We start from the raw sequence: 14,527 nt of genomic DNA, 5'->3' as shown, positions 1-14,527 counted from the left end.
TGCAATCAGACCATGCAATTGCAGTAAACTTAGTTTATTATAAGCGGAGTTCGGAAACAGCATTTTGTACCAAAAACTACACAGCTATAAATCTTCATGCACAGTAGATACTCATTAAAGAAGGCTTGAGCTGTAGCACTGTTGTCTGTGAGATGCTTAGCCCAGGCATTCAGTCAGAGACATTGGAGGGAAACTGTGCTAGGGCAGTAATAACATCGGGAGCAAGCGTGAGCATTCACACACCGGCCCTTCGAAAAAGGGCCTTCTTTCACGTGCAAGAGGCCCACTCCCTCTTCACCTCCCCGCTTTCCTTCACAGCACTCTTGGATTTTGGGCGGGTAGGGGTTTGTGCCAGCAATGCCCCGGCGTGACTCCCAGAGTGGTATGCAGTCCCGGGCTGTCAGAGGACCCCAGGCCTGTGCGGGGGCAGAGAGCTCCGCAGCATCTCTGCACCTTTCCCCAGCCTCCATCCTCGGGAGGTGTAAGACCAGCGCAGCTGAGTTTCTCATTCAGTCTAGGAAATTTAAACAGCTGAAGATAGATGTGATTTAGATCTGAAACCTGTTTTCATTACAATTTTATAATATGTCATCTAAGATTGAAAGCAAACAAGCAGTTTCCATTAAGTGACAGATTTTCAGGTTAAATCTTCTGTATGAGTTGATGATTTCTTATTTCCTGGCTACAGAGTGCTTTTTTACATGTCTTGGAGAAAAGGAAAGCCACAATTATGGCACAGATTACGTTTGCAGTTGTACCTACAAGTATGAAGGTCATGCAGATAATTGCAGAGGCTTATGAATGACAGCAATGGCATGAGAAATTTTGCCGCTATTTGGCTGCATGTGAAATTGCTCCCATTACCCCTCCACTAACTGTTTAGATGATCAGCTATGCCCGACCAATAACAAAGCCTGTGCCACAAACTGCTCAAAAGCTTTTCCCGGTAAGAAGTTGTAAAACCCCATTCCCTTACAGCTCCTCCTTACAGATTAGAAGAGGATTATCAGCGCACAGCCTGGGTGCAGCACAGGGTGGGAGCCTCTGACGCAGAGCACGCAGCTGCCCACAACAACAGGGGAGCTATGATGACATGCTGACTTTGCCCGCTGCATCACACAAGAGACTGGTGAGGGAGAGGCATATTCTGCCAGAAGAAAATGCCAGTACGCCTGTAATGAACCTGGAGTAAAGCATCTCCCCTTTGACACTTCCCGAGCAGCTACCATTGGTTTTATAGTGCTTTTATCTTCTTTCTCCTCTGAGCCTTTCCTCACTTCAAGTCTTTTCCTTCTTTTTTTACGACCTCCATTTCCCCTTGTGAGGTGCCTCTCCATGGTCAGGCTGTGACCAAAGCCCCGTATCAGATGATTCACTGTATAGCCAGTCATACGTTCAGGTCCGGACTTGAAAAACTGGTTTGATCTGGGTAGCAGCGAGCTCTTTGAACAGTGGGATGTGGAGAATGGATAATAAAAGTTTGATGGCCATTGGAATTTCTGCTCAGTGCAGTGATAAACGCACAACAGAGAAGACGGGTAAGAACTACATTCAGCGTGGAGCTTGCAATCTCAGACCAGTAGATCTCTGGATCTGCTGAATCAGTATGGACAGGCTGTATAAGCTGTGCAGAGGTTGTCAGCGTTCGTCAGGCTGTCAGAGCATTCATCCTTCAGCCAAAGGGACACTTCACCTCTTGCAACCTCAGCTGTTGCCCTGAGGTCTCTACTCAATACAAGTTTCTTCATTTCCTGATTAAACTCCTGTCTAAACAGTAGTGCGAGGTCTAAGAGCTTTTTCGTGCTTTCACAGTAAGTTGCTGACCCATGATGCCAGGTGAAACAAACGCTGTGTGCCATCAGCCTTGACAGCATTTTGGCACTCATCTAAATGGGGAACACTGCCTAAAGAAGACGTTTGCCATCCAAACAGTAGGACAAACACCTTCAAACCAGTGGGAAATGGGAGCATCTGTTTTTGTCCTTGAAGGTATTTGCAACACTAGGTCTGACTGAGATTGCAGTCAGCCTACTACACCTCACGTCTTGGGTTCAACCTTAGCAAATAGATCTTACTGCAATACCATAACAGCTAGTAATACATCAATTGTAAAACTGAAGTATACTCCCATGTCTGACTCATAGCAAAATACTACAGTGCCCTAACAGATCTTATTTGTGGAGAATTATTTTGCGTTGGAATATATGTGGCACTGACATGGCTGCTGGGTTTATACCCAGCTCCCAGAGTCAAACAATTACAAGATTCCTTGCCCTCATTTTAAAATATCCTTTCATCTAGGCCTTGAGATGAAGGGTAAGAGCCGAAAGCATGACAAAAATATACCTGAAAATTCCAAAGGCTGAGTAAAAAGCAGAAGAAAGAAGACAGCAGTATTGTATTTAATCACATGAGCTTTACACCATTTTCATGATTTTGGGTAGCTGACTTGTGATCGACAGTACTATAAGCAGATAAACTTTTTGCAAACTTCTATGCCTCACATGGCTTAGGAGGCTATGATTGAGTCCAAGGCTGATCCTGTAACTGACCACAAGAAAAGGAATGAGAATATTTTCAAGCACTGTTAGGCATGTATATGGCTGGCAGAGTCAGCTGTCTAGGGTGCCTTCACAGCTTCTGCAGAGGGATGGGGACCGCTAGGGAGTGATCTAGCTTATCCTAAAACAGGCATGAAAACAGCCCAGGTGAACCGTGCCCTTACACTGGCTGTTTCTTTCCACTGACCAAAAAGTGAGCCCAGGAAACAGAAGTCCTATGAGATGGATCCCACCCAAGAGCCTCCCCAGTGGGACAGCATCTCTGTTTCACAGCAGACCCTTTCTGCTCTTATAGTGCTCTAAAGGAAGAATATGTTTCTTTCCCTTTTAGGACTTCTTTTTTCTGTTAGAGTGATGCAAAAAAGGGGGGGGGGGGGCGGGGGGAGGAAATGAGGATCTGGCCTTAGTATTTAACACTGTGGGCACGTCTGCGCAGTTTTTGCCTTGTGATGGCTTTGTCCTGACCCAACCCAAAGCTGGGTAGCTGCCTTAGCGTGGTGTGCACCCCAAAGCAGCAAGCCCAGTCTCTCAGCGGCACTGGTTCATTGCAGCTCAGCAGTGCACTGACCCCAGCACCACCCCAGTTCCACCTCAGAGCAAGCTAAAATCCACACATAAAGCAGTCCAGTGTGGTCCCTGGGTGCCAAATACTGCTACTGACTTCTCTCCTTTCTTTTCCTCCCTCCTACCACACTGCGAACTGTTACAAGGATGAAAAAAGTTGTGTCTCGGAGCCGGATCTGGAGCCTCTCAGTTTCCTGTGGGCTACATGAGTGAACTGGGCTCCTGTTAGTGTCATACCAGGAAAAGATTTCTTGCCTGTTAGGGCTTTTGCTTTCACTTTGAAATAATCGGTGTTTGTAGCCATTAACAACGTAAACCCTTCTTTCATGATGACTATGTTCCTCTGCACTCCAGCCAATAAAAATGTAAACTCTTTATATAAAAGGTACAACTCAACACATGAGTTGGTGAGCAACCCAGCTTGGAAGAGGCAGTGGGCTGACCATCAGAACAAACCTAGACGTCCCAGCCATGTCTATACACTCAGGAGCAGGCAAATGTGCTCTGTCCCATGCCAGTCCCAGCTCCGGGCTGGGAAATGTATAGCTGGGTTAGCCTGGTGCTCTCCCCTCTTCACAAGAAAGGCAGCGCTGATGTGTAATACCCCCATCCCAGAACAGGCACTGGGGCACTGGTCAGAGCTGCGTCATGCCCTCCCTCTGACCACACTTTTCACGTTAGCACTGGAAATCTTGTCCCCGGGGAGGGAGTTTAAATGGGGATACGTCTCCACGAAAGGTTCCTGTTCTGACAAAAGAGTTTCATCAGCAAATCCCTAGCCAGCTCTGGGCTGAACTCCTATCCAGGCGCTCCGTGGCCTGGCGCCAACATCACTCATATGTTCCTGCTTTAGCAAGGTCTAGTGTCTCGAACACTCTCACTTCCCCTAAAGCAACAACTCTTCCACCAGAAAACAAACCTCCTGCAGCAGGTCTGCCTGTGATCCGCTCTCCCTCCCAAAGGATGCAGCCTCCTCTTCCCATACACCACCGGTTTTCTTCTAAGCCTTTCGTCTGAAAACTGTCTGAAATACATATTTTTAAGCTTTCATTGATATTTGGCTCATATTAAAATAAAAGAAGACCTTAAGTAGGAATAAATTCACATACCTAATCCACATATTTCTCTTTTCACCTTCCCTGCCTCCCCAGACCTTTTCATGTACTGCTAGCCGCCTTGGCTGTTTTACATCCTTTTTGCTCATTTATGTACTTCATGAACTAAGCTGTTCCTTTATGTCAGGCCTTATGTCAGGGATTTCCTATTTCCCAGCGCCTGGTCAGGATTCATTTAAACTATAGGTCTCCAGGTTTAAAATAGTTTGTTGGTTTCAAGACGAATTTATCATGGATTAACATGCTAACAAGTGTCAGTAAGGGTTTCACTATCATCTAGCCTGTAAGTATATTATTAAGCCTAACTTCATTAAAAAAATGCTTGCTAAAGAACCCATACTGAATATGATTCTTGTAGGTTTGTATTATGTAGGCAGGGCTTAATGTATGGGAGCTGTTACTAACAAAAGAGGTGGTATTTTTGACCCCTGGCATTTTCAGCATATCTTGAAACTGTCTGTGCTGTAAAGTACAGATTGCTGTGAAGAAAGATGCCTTAAAAATATAGAGAACAGCCTTTGTCAATGAAGAATCAAAAGGCTTCGGATTCATCTTTAGAATACCATCTTCTTTTTCAAGCATGGGGGGAGCTGATCCAGGAGTGTTTCTCTTGGAAAAGGACATGCGTATTTCATATTCAGGTCTAAACACCGGGAACCTGATTCTGATTTTGTTTATGCCTATGTAAATCAAAAGAAGTTTATAAGGCAAGTCACTGCCAGTATAGATTAGAAATCATATATGTAACCTTCCTCCCTGCCCTATTTTTTCCAAGGGAAAAAGAATAAATCTGCCAGAAAAATGTGACACATTCTCTCTGAATTTTCCCTGCTGCCCTCCAGCCATGGGTGGAAAGTGTCCCAAACGATATGAGGCCCAAACAGGTATACAGTTGGTTTGTGACCCAAAAATCAGATACTTATAGGTTAGAAAATGAGAACTAGGTTATTCTGTTGTTGTTTTATAGACATCAGTTATGTAACTGTAATTACATTATTCCCTATAAAGACGATTTCTTAATGCCTTATATGAAAACTCTACATAATACAGGCAGGCAGGCAATGTGGTCACCAGTTATGTTTAGAATTAGTACACGGGAAGTACCTAACATCTGTCATGAAATTTTGCTCCAAAAATGCAGATTTGATATTTATTTTGACAAGTGTATTTCTTCTGTTTCAGGATAATATGACACTCAATCCCCACTTTCACTGAGGCATACCTCTGTTTGGCAAAGTAAGTAAACACATACAAAAATTAAAAAACAAATGTAAGTAAGCAAGCTCTAGCTTTCAACATTATTAATTCCTTAAGTCTCATTTGGGGTAAAACATCCATGCTCTGAAAGTTGAATGGGAGCTTCTTTATTTTTCTGTGGTTGCTGTAGACAAAGTGATGCTATCAAAATAACACTACACAGCAAGTGAGCCACAGGCTTCACAACCCCCTGAAACTCAGAGATCCTCTGGGACTATTCCACCAGATGTGGATAGTCTTTTCACAGTCCAGAGAGGAGTTTCCATCAACCCTCATCTGCTCGCTGACCTTCACAATCCCGCTGACGTTAAACTTTGCTGCTCTGCCGTGCTCTGTGGACACTGGGGTCTTTTCTGATTCAGATAGCTGTATTGCTTTTTCAGTTTAATCCCCTCACACACAGACCTTTCATTTCTGCCCCTGAGTGCTGTTTTTTACAAAGCTTGAATATGAAAATTCTATCATTTGCAGACTATAAACATTTGCTGAAAAAACTCGTATTTTCATTCCCACTCCCGCAAGTGCTATCCATTTATCCCCTCTATACATAAAAAGGCTCTTTTCTTTCCAAATGTTTTTTCTGTAGCTGAAAGGACAGGAAGAGAACTGAAGAGTATTACTGAAAACTTTATAGTAACTACCAAATAGCAGAGTTAGCGGCTTTACCTACTGGCAATGATCCAGATTTATAACTTGCACATGTGCAATTCACATTTGTACTAAAAACTAATTTCCTACTGAAGCCATTGAAGAAAGATGCTGTAAAGAGCCCGGTCCTCAGAAAAGCTAAGAAGCCCATACTGAGGGACTGTCAGCCTCCCAAGACTGTAATCAGAGCTGAGAGTGCTGAGCTGCTTTCAGAGGAAGCTCAGTACCATCCAGCGCTAAGCTCCAAATGTTAACCACTACTGCAAAAATAGTTCCCCTTTTTTCAGCTTTCACAAGTTTTCTGGGATTACCTCCCTCTGAACAGACAAGCACGTGGAGCTGGGATACTCTTGGCTGTTGCACAAAGATGATTCTCTTCAATGCTGCAAAAAAGTGTCCAAAGCCCTCCTTTACTGACACAGAAAGAAAGAAGACGCATACTGGAACAAACCCGGGGCTTTTGTATCTACAGAAGTTCTTAGAGACCAGCTCAGCCTTTTGGAGGACGTGATGTGCTTCCTTACTTGCTCTCTGATCCCCTTGACTCATTCTGTGTCAAACAGTACGATACCAGAAGGGATGAGCTTCTGAAGACGAGCCTCTGATTGTCACCATCCGTGAAGGATTTCAAAGCTCTGCACACAGTTTGTCTTAGAGTTGACTCTGAAACTTTAAAAACCTCCTCTGCAGGCCAGGGAAGACAGTCTATGGAACTACTCTGCCTCAGAGTATCTGCCTTGGAATGGCAGAGGACCCTGTTAACCTTACAGTTAAAGAACTAATGCAACAACTCAAGTCAAAATGAAGTTAGTAAACTTCCTATTTTATGATATCAGAGTTGCTATGAGAAATACTTGCCCCTGTGAAAGTATTTGGCCAAGCCAAAGCCAAATCTTGAGCAACCATGTTTATATCCATGGCACGAGCCAGAGGAACTTAGAGGAACTGTGAACTAAAATCAAAGCAAATGATGAAACTCTAGTTTTAATTTAAAATAGAATCTATATAATAGATAATATTTAAAACAGAGGTGGGACTGCCAAAAGGAAGAAGAGTGAAAACTTCATGGCTAAAAGTGAAACAGGATCGTTTTCATGTCATGCCTCCTTTGAGCACAATTGCTGTAGTTCTTAACTGTTAAGATAATAAAAGACACTTTTCCATTAAGCTATAGGCTCCCCATGAGCATATGGTTAGGCTTTGTGCCTTCTCTTTGCTAAACCATTTACTATCCTAAAGTGAAGTATTTCTTCCTTTGTCATGTCCATAGATGAGATTAACAAGCACACACACTTTATACACTTCATTAATCCTTGTGATGATTCATGGGCATGGGGGTCATACTCTAATCCGAGTCAGACCTCTAAAAATACTTGACCTCCATATGGCTGTGCTGACTGCTGTAGCCAAGAGCAGAGTTTGGACACATCGCCTTTCTTTTCATAGCACCGTAGTACAGATTAAACATTCAAACTATCCTTATAAAAGACATGCCTAACGGTGTGCTGACTATACATAAAAAAGTTCATTTGGGCAAGGATATTGATTAGTTGGAGATTTAGTTCAAAGTCTGGCACCACTGCACTTTGCTCTTGAAAGAGTCTTTGGGTACTAAGAATAAGGCATAACCACAGTGCTGCAAACAATAAGCTTGTTGTCACAAGATGTCATACATAGTGGGAGCATCCTCCGGGGTGCACACTTGTCGCGGTTTAACCCGGCAGGCAGCTAAACACCGCAGAGCTGTTCACTCGCTCCCCTCCCGCAGTGGGATGGGGAAGAGACTCAGGAAAAAAAAAAAAAGTGAGATTTGTGGGTTGGGATAAAGAAAGTTTAATAGGACAGAAAAGGAAGGGAAAATAATATAATAATGGTAAAAGAATATACAAAATAAGTGATGCACAATGCAGTGGCTCAGCACCCGCCGACTGATGCCCAGCCAGTTCCCAAGCAGCGACCCCCCGGCCAGCTTTCCCCTAGTTTATACGCTGAGCATGACGTCATACGGTATGGAATAGCCCTTTGGCCAGCCTGGGTCAGCCGCCCTGGCTCTGCCCCCTCCCAGCTTCTTGTCCACCCCCAGCCTTCTCAGTTGGCAGAGCATGAGAAGCTGAAAAGTCCTTGATTTAGTGTAAGCGCTGCTTAGCAACAACTAAAACATCAGCGTGTTATCAACATTATTCTCATCCTAAATCCAAAACACAGCACTATACCAGCTACTAGGAAGAAAATTACGTCTATCCCAGCCGAAAGCAGGACAACACTGCTGGTTGCACAGGACTGCTCGCCAGGGTGCCCACGATCTCTGGAAGGGGTGCCAATGAAACACTACAACCAACCAGAAATGTTACAAGAGAAGAATAACCATGTATCTAATCACTATTTAGCTATGCTTGGATTCAGCTCCATACTTGGTTTTTAAGGCTTGTAGCTCTTTATGAGAAGTCAAATTTATTCCCAGACCCGAACGGCTTCCTCTCCTGTCCTTCCTCCCCATCACACAGAAATCAGACCTCTGTTTGCATCGGAGTACTGCTCTTTTATTTAGTCTTACCACTGCACTACTTCAAATTTATTCTATGACAGCCACCCAGAATTCCCTGTCATGAGGATATTTCTTTTCCAGACTTTATAAATAGGATTGCTTTCACTTAATTGCAGCCACTTAAAAGGTAAGTCTGTAATTTAAGTTAGTTTTCTAACCTGGAGGAGATCCATCCTGAGTATATAAAACAGGTGAGATGGCTTATTGTTGGCAAGTATTTATCTCTTTTTTCCAACGACAGAGAGAACTTAAAGGATTAGCTCGGATTATGTGCCAGATTTAGGAAGCTAATATTAAAGGAAATAGATATTACCCTAAGAGCTTTCTATCTGTGTAAGAAATTAAATGCTGTGCACTGCACACAGCATACTATAAAACAAAGTCTGCTGGCTTTACTCATAGATAAGATATATAGCCATTTTCCAGCCTGTTGGATTACTTAGAAAATATTTACTCATCCCAAGAAGTCTGTTAATCATATGCATAAAGGATCAGATTCTTACCTGGTGTAAATGGGAATAACTTCACTGATTTCGAAATAGGGCTCAACAGCAGAAAGAACATACCACAGGTCATTAACTCCTCCTGAGACTATTGAAAAGGAATTCATCAGATCAGAATAGATGTAGGAGGTTTAATATTTTCCACAGTGATCTGTCTGATGTATTTCCTCATAAAGCCTGTCAACGATGGCAAAAAAGAAAAAAAAATCACGAAGGTCAAAAGCTGTTCTCTCAAACCCCATCTGCATTGCAGTTTCAATAGACGTTGCTGTTAAATGTGGTGGACTCTACTTCACTTGAAGCGTTTAAATTAAATCTGAATACCTTTCTGAAAAGATATGTTATAGATCAAAGAGGTGCATTGAGCCTGGAGCAAAAATGAATGAGTGGGTTTCTATAGGCTGCATTACATTGGAGTTCAGAATAGATGATCTTAATGCTCTCTCCTCACCTGAACATATGAATCCAGTCTCATTTAGCTAGACAGTACTGCACTGCCATAGGTATGCTGATTTCATGAACTGTAAAATTACATCTAATTTAAGAAACTGGCCTTTGAGCTCAGTGAATACTCCTGAGTCACATAAACCAGTCTCTTGTTATTGTAGACATCATATTATATCCTTTTTTATCAACTTCCATTTTAGCAGTTTGTCTTCTTCACTTCCTCTACTCCCATTGCTATACTGGTTAGGAAGGTTCTTCTGATTTCCATTCTGAATTTGCACATGGCCAGCTTACATTTATACAGTTTATTTCTGTCTTTTCTGACAACCCCATCTTTTAGCTTAAATAGTTACTTTCTTTCTGTAACGAACACCTTTATGAACTGAAAGATTGCTTTGCTAAAAAGGTGCCACATTCTTCTAGTTTCTCCTCTCAAGATGCTTGGCGTTCCCCTGCTGAAGCTAACCATGTCTCTCTGCACCTGTTTCGTTTGAGTTCATTTTTCCTGAATAAGGGAGCCCCACGCAGGACACAGAGTTCCAGATAAGGTCTGAAAAATAGCCATCCTTCTTTCTACAGGTAATTTCTCTCCTGACCATAGTTGTCTTTCTTGGCTGTACCACACCAGTAGTGCATACTTATCCTGGTAAATAATACACCCAAGTTCCCATCCTCAGTTGATTTTACCTGATTAGTTTCTGGTTTATAACAGAAGTTCTTTTCTTATCCCTGTCCAAGCTAAATACTTGACATTATGTTTTGCGTAAATCCATCCCACTCTAATCCCCCAGTCCTCAGGCCATTCAATTTTTCTGTGTATCTTGATCATTCATATCTTGAACATCTCTCAAACCTTTGTGTCGCTAGCATTTCCCATCAGCGCTCCTCCATTCTCCACGCTACCGTGAAAATGTTAAAAGAAAAAGGTCCCAACCCTGCTCCTTTGCTGCTCTGCTCCGCTCCGCTCCTCTGTTAAACTAACTTCCTTTAACGCCAGCACCTGCCCTTTCAACACTACCTGATGACATCTCTATTTTAAGCATCTCCTTAGCCACCATAGAGCACTTCCATCGATCTCCATCTTCACTGGTTTAACAGACAACCCCCTGTGTGGCATCCCATCGTACGCTTTACAGAGACGGGATAGAGAAATGCTCCTGCATTTCCATTGTCTGCAGAAGTGGTTGTCTTATCAAGCATATTTCACATCTTTCAGGACAAGGCCAGTGATGGTGATTTTCTGAATATTAGCTGGAGTACTTTCCTGAGAAGCAGAAGGTTTAGGGTCTAAGCAAATCTCAGCCTTGAATGGAAGGAAGAATCCCCACTATCAGGGGACAGTGCATTCTGGAGAGATATGAAGGTAGGGTGTGCAAACATAATCTACTTCTCCTGAAGCTAGGCCCCTGTGGAGATAAGAAAGCAGAATCCAGGTGACTAGTATGAAAATAAGGTTAGTTCTGTATTAGTTTCCTCTCTAGGACACTAAACTACCATGGATCAATAGTGGGATTCAACTACCGTAAGTGTTTATGCATATTGCTTTAAACTGGTCCTTGAATATGTGACAGAAACAGAAGACGCTTGAGCTTCCACCTTTAAGTATTCACCTCTGCCCAGCACACTGACTATCAATTTGTTCCAGCAAGGACCTTGCTTTTCAGAGAGGTGGGTGAATCTTCCTTTATTTCCAACAAGATCATTTGCCCTCCCCCCCAACCCCAAGTCCTCCTCTCACATCCCTTTTTCAGAGACAGCTTTTCTGTGTATTTTTCCTCTTCTTCCCCAGATCATGACTGCCAGATATCTCCATTCTTCCTCCTGTCTTTTGTGAAGCTGGCTGTTCTCTCCAAATTCCTTCTTTCCTACCTTCTCTCCTTTCCTGTTCTTCATTTCACAGCGCAGAAAGCTCATCCCTTAATTGCCTCTGTGTCTTTCAGTTGACTCTCTGTTCCTTTACATTTTTCTTACAGAAATACTTCCCTGGGTCAACTTATCTAGAAGAACAGCCTTGAGATTGCCTTATGCAGTAGGTATCTGCAAATTCTGAGTTTTCTGTGAAGCCTTTTCTCTGCCGTATCTTCTATATCCATCTGTACTCCTGCACCAGTTGATTCTACAGTCTCTTGATCTTTTCGTGGAGCTCTGATAGGTTACACTTAATGCATGTACAGCTCTAATCAGATATACATTCTAAGTTAATGCATAATGTGAAGTCTCTTCCCTGACTAACTCTACTGATTCTACAATTCTTTGGATTTCTTCTCCTACTAGTCTCCGAGTCATCATTGCCTTCTCTGAGTAGTCCCTGCTTTTAAAGACAAAATAAATTACGTTTTTAAAAGAAAGAACAAAAAAAAAAAAAAACAGAGCTACATAAAATTAGCCTTTCACTACTTTCTATTCTCTCCTGCAATAGCTTAATTCTGATTACTGGAATGTAACATCTGGCTGAGCTCTCTCAGCATCAAACTAGACTTTCATAACCATTGTGTTTCCAGGCAATGTGTGTCCCAAATTATGACAACATACCAATACAGACATAAAATGTGTTTATGAGTCTTCAACTGCTGTGGAGGATGTGAGATCATTGGGCTGAATACTTAACTACATTAGGCTCGTTTGGGCGCCATTGCAGCTTTCATGAGAAAACTTTAAAGTAGTTAAATAGCAAACCGAGTGTCCTCTGCGCACCGAGGAATCCTCTACGTTCACCAAATTGGTGGAACTGCTCCGGCACCAGCTGTGGTTATAGAAAGTCTTTTGGGGCATGGCCAAGCAATAGCGACTCTGACTGCCGGAATACAACAATCAAAGCAGGCGTTTCCAAGCCTGACACTTCTCCAAACCGAATGCTCTGCTCCAGCGTCAGGAGTGGGGAGAGTACAGGAAAACAGAAACAAGGCAGAGAACTGATGACAAAGAAACTACCAGGGAAATCAGGGGAAGGAAGAATACTGTGGGCTACTTAGGGCAACTGAAATCAAGAAAGACGAGGGCTACACATGGACAATGCTACGGAGTAAACTATTAACAACAGAGATCAGAGACAGGCAAAGTAAAATGCTCCTGAACTTCTTCATAGTTGAGGCAATAAAGCACAGCTTCAGATACACATTCGCAGCCCTCAGTTTGTGAGTCATGTAACCTAAGGTTAAGCAAAGGAAACCCTAGTTTGAAACTGCACGCAGCCTTTCTCCTCCCTTATTCTGTTAATAAATAATTTTCGTAGATAATAATAACTGGTATGTGGAACTCATGTAATGATGGACACATTTACATTACACATTATCTACAAACACACCTTGAGAGATGATAAGAACGTGTGTGTGATGATGTGTACCTGTTGGTGCCTGGTACACTATTGATTAAGCTAAAATAAGGTGTGTACTGTAACGCACACGTTTGCTGAAGAAACAGGATGGAAAAGGAACACTGCGGCGAACAAAACGGGCTTCTGCTAAGCTCTCCCTCTTTTTTCAGCACGTGCCCAGCCCTTTACTAGGGTACAACTGATACAGCACATTTTAGCAAGTTTTAGTAAGATAATATTGTCCCAGAAATGATAAATTAAACATAGGTTTATCATAATGCTTCACACCTTCACCACTTTTTAATTAATTTCTTGGAGGCTTTTTGTCTGTTGATTATTTCTTACTCCTCAGTGTGTAAACGACGCCTTTCTACTGCTGGCAGCAGTCTTTACATTAATTCAGACTTTGGCCCCAAAAGCCTCCTGCACCTGGGCTATTTCAGAGCCCTGCTGAACCCCCAGTGACCAGCTCTGTGCCCAGAGCTTTGCCTGGAAAGGTTCATTGCCCCCTGGGCTGCTTCTGCAGCCAGGCACATTAAACCCCGCTTCTTGCTCAGGACTGCACAGAGACTCCCCCTGACCACATAAAAATAGCAAATAATTGATGTAGTAAATATTTGTATTCATGAGCAAGAAAACAAACCTTACAGGTTAAGAATGCCCAGTAAGATTTGGTGGAGTAAATTGTTTTCTGTTAAAATAAATTACAGTGCAACCACAAAAACCTAACATTCTCTGTATTTTAAGAACTTAGGCAAGGATTACTCAGCTTGTATTGTCTCCACTTTTATGACAAACTTATTGTGCCAATGTTAATTAGGTGTGCTTAACAACACATAAAAGTAACCCCAAGCAGAACTGGAAAAAAAGTCAATTTTTTTACTTAACTAAACTTCTGTGGTGAGAGGAATTTTATTGAAAACCTTAGCACTGCAAAATCGCACACACAAATAGGCAGTGCTCTGTAAAAGTCACAGTCATTCATAAAATGTAGTACACAAGGTTGTTGGAAAGAGCTAAGAGAAAGACCTTTCTATTCCAAAACAAATTTACAAAGTCAGAAATGAAACAAAGATGAGTGGAAGGTAAGAAAAAGCAGAACAGAAAGTATTAATTATTTTGTGCACGGACAAAAATGTAACAAAAGAAGGGAAATGAGAAGCAGCATTTTGCCAGGAAAGCCATCATATGAGCTTTTAGATGCAGTTGCTCATAGAAATTGGCAGGAAAGGGACTTCTACGTCCATAACTCCAAGTCAGAGGTGAATGGGGTGACCGCTGTTTTAACCTTATACTTCTGGGACAACATTTGTAAATAGAGACAAGAGAGACACATCCAGGGCCAAAATGTGATGAGGAAAAACATATGAGAAACTATAAATCACCTTCTTAGGAAAAAGCAGAAAATAGCTGAACTCCTTCCACCTTGTCAGGTGGTACTGTAGCTTAGACCCAAACAACAGGAATAAAAATTGGTAGCTGTCACTGTTTTTGTTGTTTAAATGCCAGCAGCAAAAGCCTCACAGAATATATGTGTATATATAGCTTGTAGCTGAGGCTTTCTCAAAAGCTGA

The sequence above is a fragment of the Platalea leucorodia genome (assembly GCF_965183815.1).
Source record: "Platalea leucorodia genome assembly, chromosome: 4".
In the NCBI taxonomy this organism is placed as follows: domain Eukaryota; kingdom Metazoa; phylum Chordata; class Aves; order Pelecaniformes; family Threskiornithidae; genus Platalea; species Platalea leucorodia.
This window is presented reverse-complemented; position numbering follows the sequence as displayed.